This window comes from Palaemon carinicauda, chromosome 6, assembly GCF_036898095.1.
Source record: "Palaemon carinicauda isolate YSFRI2023 chromosome 6, ASM3689809v2, whole genome shotgun sequence".
Lineage (NCBI taxonomy): Eukaryota > Metazoa > Arthropoda > Malacostraca > Decapoda > Palaemonidae > Palaemon > Palaemon carinicauda.
Window position 1 is genome coordinate 68,185,393 of NC_090730.1, and position 6,344 is coordinate 68,191,736.

Sequence of the window (6,344 nt, forward strand, 5' to 3'; positions counted from 1 at the left end):
ATACATATACCAAGGCACTTCCCCCAATTTTTGGGGGTAGCCGACATCAACAAATGAAACAAAACAAGAAAGGGGACCTCTACTTTCTACGTTCCTCCCAGCCTAACAAGGGACTCAACCGAGTTCAGCTGGTACTGCTAGGGTGCCACAGCCCACCCTCCCACATTATCCACCACAGATGAAGCTTCATAATACTGAATCCCCTACTGCTGCTACCTCCGCGGTCATCCCTACTGCTTCTACCTCCGCGGTCATCTAAGGAATTGGAGGAAGCAGCAGGCAGTCACTCTCCCCCCAGCTCCATCTCTTTGTCGATGTCCCACAGGATGTAGATACAGGAGAGGGGGTTCCCAGCCCCCTCGTCCCGTCCCTTTCAGTCGCCTCTTACGACAAGCAGGGATAACGTTGGCGCTATTCTAATTGTTTTTATGCCCCCGCGGCCAAAGGAAATAACGCACAAAATATCTGGGTTTTTGTCGTATAATAAATAAATTATGATGGGATTTTTTTCATGTTAAAATTGTAATCGTAATACAAAATGTTCAATAACTTGAAATTTGATTTGGTTCCCATTTTCAAATCATGCACATATAGTAAATTTACAATCCTCTTTAGTCACCGGAAGTACACACACACACACACACACACACACACATATATATATATATATATATATATATATATATATATATATATATATATATATATATATATATATATATCTTTGGTGCTATGTAAATTCCACGCACGAAAATTCCACCCACGAACATTCCTCCCACCAAATTCCACCCACGAAAATTTCACCCACGTCAAGTTCCACCCACGGAAATTCCACCCACAAAGAATTTCCACTTCTTGTCTTTCATGTATGTTTAATCATAAAAGTGAGGTTGAAATGACTATAATACATGTGGGAAAGGAAACACAGACAATTTTTAAAACATTAAATAATACTTATTGATTGTATCCATTGAAAGTGAGGTTGAAATTACTATTATTCATATGGGAAAGGAAACACAAACAATTTTTAAAACATAAAATAATAGTTATTGATTTTATCCATTGAAAGTGAGGTTGAAATTACTGTTATACATATGGTAAAGGAAACAGACAATTTTTAATACATAGAATAATATTCATTGATTGTATCCATTCCGTATTGCAACCTATGCAAAATTAAAATTCAAACAAAAGAAATTAAATTTATTTAACCATGCAAGTTATGTGCTATAACTTTTAGAAATTCTAATATGCATGATGGCTCATAATTTTCTACAAGATTTATAAGTCTCTCATCTATAGACTTATATTTCTTTCTTTTCTGAGCCTCGTCTCCTCGTCTTAAATGAATAATTTTAGTTTGGGTTAGAGCTTCCTCTTTTTGGAGTGATAAGCAAAGTGTCCATAAATTTGGATGGATACTTGTTAACGACGATCTTAGAGCACTATTAAAACCTTCCACATGATTTTTTGTCCTCGGTACGTTATTTAGAGTACGCTCATGTACATTCCACATTTCGATAGGGAAAAGAGGTTCAACTCTCCGTCTCCGTTCATCTCTTCCACGTTGGACACCAATATAGGTCTGCTCAAAATAAGTAATAAATTCTGTTGGTAGATCTTCATCATCAGAGAGAAGTTCAAATCCATCAATAACATCGTGGATGGGTAAAAAAGCTAAAGCATTGAAGCATTTTACTTTCAATGCAAACGAAGGTTGGTCAGTATTATACTGAACCTTCTTACCTATTTCACAAATTTTACGCAACAGGACTGACCTAAATTAAATAAACATTCTGAAATATCAGCACTTACGAACACTGAGGTGAAAGCATTGTGAATTGATGATTCAAAATCCATGATGCATTGGCTTGGTTGACTGTTTGGACGCAATTCAAAGATAGCTAAAAAAAAAAGTCTCCTGTAGGTAGCCTCTTGTTTATTTGGCAACAGTGCAAAAACGCGAGGGAAAGACCTTCCTTTCAAGAAGAAATGGATCGGGAATAGCTGGGTCCAGAGATTGGGAGAAGCTTTAAAAGTTCCGTCACAAGACCGTATGTTATTTGTAGATATATCATCTAATCCCGCTTCCGTTGCAAATATTAAGATACGGTCCGAGTCCTCTACACCACTATCATACGCTAAGAAAAGTGATCCATCAGGAACATATTTATAAGAATCTGGAATTTCATCTCCTTTGCGAGATGTCGGAAGAGCAGGAATTCCTAAAGTAGTTCGTTTCCAGTTCTGAATATTACGAGAAAGGTTGCGTACATTTTGTAATTGGGATTTTGCATGTTCGTCTCGCGACTGAATGGCACTTGCTATTATATCTCTGGTCGATGATCCACTTCCACCATGAATGACATCACGCATTTCACTCACAGCAACTCGTGCAACAACAGCTCCTTGCGAAGCGGGATGACTATGCTTACCCAAACTATACAACAGCAATGTAGGCTCATTACAATTACAAGGCGTGTGAATACGTGCCTTGCAGCCTTGATTAAATAGTTCGCATCGCCAGTATGTTTTAGTTTTTGCAGGATTATCACGGTGCTTCTCGTACACATAGTTTTCCTCGTCATACAATTTTTTCTTTTTCTTTTCACTCGAGATACACCTTAAGGCCATTCTAAATATACCAGAGTAAAAAATGCATGAATAAATATACCAACAAGAAAAGGCTTCTGTAAATATGCCAAAAAGGAAATACACTTCTTATTATACACTTCTTTAATGTAAACAAACAACTGTTTCAAGAATAGCCTGTAGGATAGTGATTGTTTAACGAAGATAGTTCTTTAAAATAAACAAACAACTGTTTCAATACTAGTCTGTAGGATGGTGATTGTTTAACGAAGATAGTTGTTGAAAATAATCACCCACAATATACATATATATATATATATATATATATATATATGTATATATATATGTATATATATATACATATATATATATATATATATATATATATATATATATATATATAGTAAAAAAAGTTGTTAACATTTAAACCTTCATTAATTGATATGAAATAAACAAAGTTTCATTTAGTCTAATGATTAAATAAATGAAAGAAATTAAAAAATATAGAAAATATGGGTGGAACTTTCGTGGGTGGAATTTTACATGGGTGAAATTTTCGTGGGTGGAATTTGGTGGGTGGAATTTTCGTGGGTGGAATTTTCGTGGGTGGAATTTTCGTGGGTGGAATTTTCGGACCACGATATCTTTAAGCTTGCTTGAAAATTCTTGGCTATTTGAAGCTTTTAGCTTTTAAAGAAATTATCTATCTATCTATCTATATATTTACGGATGAACAGTTTCACAAAAAAATATATATATTCCTTTAAACGCAACAACCCCTAAAACTAACCCCAAATACATTCGAGCAATTGGTGTAAAATGTAATATGTAAAGGTACTATCGTTTGTATGAAACAGGGCTCATGAAAAAAAAGTTTCTTTAACGGGGGGCATTGGTGATTGGAGCAGAATTGTCAATAATATAATGTCATTATCATTAATAAGTATACAGGTGATGGTGGCGGTGTTAACGATAATCTTAGAGAAATACGTCGTTTGTAATCATGGGGGAGGAAAAAGTATGTCATTTATTTGGTGCCGAATGCATTAGTGTAAAGCCTGAACACCACGTCAAGGGGCATCCTTTGTTCGAGGTTTCCTTTTTTAATGTCATTTGGTTTGTACTATTTGCAACGTCACATTTAATACTTAAACCATACGTCAAAAAATACATTTAAAAATTCTTCCCATATGGCCGAATAATTCCTTGGTATTTATCTATGTTAAGACCTTTCTCTTAATTATCAACAACTTATTAGTGATATTGGCACTGTGATTTTGTTTCACGATCCTACATTACATAATATGAACGCCATTGTCTTCGAAAGTTCGGAATATTCACAAAATAAAAGGAAAAATGTTTCACGGTGAAATGGCCGACCAAACTTTCGAGACATGGTTAAAATGTCGATATTTTCAAATATTCCATGGCTACAACTGGTTACCACTTATAAGAAAAACCACCTTATATAAAGAAAAAAAAAATCATATATTCTACCACTAGCCCACCTTAACCACCGTTCTTATTCAGCTTCAGAATTATAGTGATTTTTTCGAAGCAGGAATTGGTGGTTTGGCAAATCAGAGACCTCCACTTCGTCAGACTTTTCTTTTGACGTCTCTTATTGGTTTAAAGCTTCGTTATCTTCCAAGAGGCTTTGGAAGAGCTCTTCCTATTGGCTGGTGGGATATCCACCTACGATTTCCTATATCTATCAAAATATTTCTTATTTATGCATTTCTATTTTCAAAACCCTATATTTTGCATTATATGCATCATAATATAAATATATAAAAGGCTTTTAGTGTATTTTCAAAGAAAGTATACAATAATTTCTTCGATAATTGACTGCATTTTCCCCATGTTTTAAAGATATCAATAGATGGCAACAGAGAGGTTTTTCTGGACTTAAAATCCTGGAAAAAATCTGGTTTTGAGGAACATTTGCTTCTCTATTGCCTTAGCCATTAGCAAGATATAATTTAGACCTTGGCCAATAGGAGCACGCCATTCGAGTAACTGTTAGCAAATTGTTGTCTGCTCATTCAATTAACTAAAAGAGCCAAAGGACAACTCGAAAACGGAGACCAACTTTTAAAGAAAAAAGCCTGGAAGTGTAGAAAGGATAGAGGAGCAAAAAGAAAAGAAAAAAAAAATAAAAAAAAATAACGGCCGAACCTGTTATGAGGAGCATCATCTGAATTTGTTTGCGGCAAGATCAAATGGGAAACTCATTTACATATAGGCATGTTAGTATATGTAGATTTCTCATCATTTTGATGACCCTTTGGTAATAAGATTTTCACTATATTATACATATATTAGGTATGCAGTTTATTCCACCATTCGTGCCTCCTCTTTCCTCAGATTTAATGTTACCCTGCACTGTAGAAGTGTTAATCCGGGTGCGACCAAATATGAAAAAATCTTGCTTTGTTGAACACGTGAACTTTTAAAAGTTCAAACTTGGTTCATAAGCATTTTTTTTTTATATTATGCTAAGGAAGTTATGGTAAGACTCGTTTCACGTTTTAGTTTCTGTTACCTATTTCTTCAACATTACTTATCACCCTGATTTATGCATTTCATTGTAATTTGTCTTTTGTACTCCTGTTTTTTTTTCCATACTGGGCTGCTTTCTCTATTGGTGAGAATTAATAGACAATAGAATATTTTAATATCAGTAACAATATTTAAATCGAACAATCATATAGACTGAAGAGACAGTTATGTAAACGTGTTTAACAGAAAAGCATTTACAACAAGTTTGAGCTTTTGAAGTTTCACCGATTCAACCGCTGGATTAGGAAGAGCATTCCACAATGTGGCCAAAGGTGGAATAAAACTTCTAAAATAAATTGTAATATTGAATGTTAAATATGACATATCTGTTTTGACGTTGTTAATATTTTATATAGAACATATCTGTTTTGACGTTGTTACTGTTTTTAGAATGATTTATTGTTAATTTATTCTCATCATTTATTTATTTCCTTACTTCCTTTCCTCACTGGGCTATTTTTCCCTAATGGAGCCCTTGAGCTTATAGCATCTTGCTTTTCCAACTAGGGTTGTAGCTTGGCTAGTAATAATAATAATAATAATAATAATAATAATAATAATAATAATAATAATAATAATAATAATAATAATCATGATTTTAGAAGACAGAGACTGTTGGGATTAACTGCATTCCTAATAGTACATTACAGGATGGTACAGTCTAGAAGATCTAGATGCAAAGGAGGATCAGAATTATATGAAAAAAATATATTATACAAAATCCACAAAGAACTAACTGAACGACGGTGAATGAGACTAATATTCTGATCTGGACTGTGCAATTTAATAAACCGAAAGTTTTGTTATAAAAAAAAAATAGGAAAAAAATAAGACGAGAGACAGCAGCTGAAGACCAGACAGGCGAACAGTTCCTCACGGTAGAAATGTCACTAAAAATCACAAAACATTTCATCAATATGCCAACGTTTTGTGTAATTGAAGAAGAAACAGATCACACGTTTTTCTCAAAATAAATATGAATTAAAAATCATACCTAGAATTATAATGAGTTATATATAGTTGAAAAGACAATATACATACAAATATCCAAATGTTGATGAGCTATTGTCCTTGACCAACTCATAATGTGCACCAATTTAGGACTAAATCTCTGACTGCTATGAATGAAAAATGAAAGTAGACAGACGACTTAGTGTCATTGACATTTGCACAATTCATTTCAAGGTCGA

The 6,344-nt window shown here is 33.9% G+C and overlaps 1 protein-coding gene across 1 annotated transcript in view; it reads left to right on the forward strand.

Moving 5' to 3' along the window:
- The window catches only part of LOC137642574 (probable serine/threonine-protein kinase dyrk1), a 2,551-nt gene extending 2,134 nt beyond the window's left edge, over positions 1-417 (forward strand). The window contains exon 4 of the transcript XR_011044817.1: positions 102-417. The gene's annotated coding sequence lies outside the window, so the exon portion shown is untranslated. The remainder of the gene's footprint in view (positions 1-101) is intronic.
- The last annotated feature ends 5,927 nt before the right edge of the window (positions 418-6,344 follow it).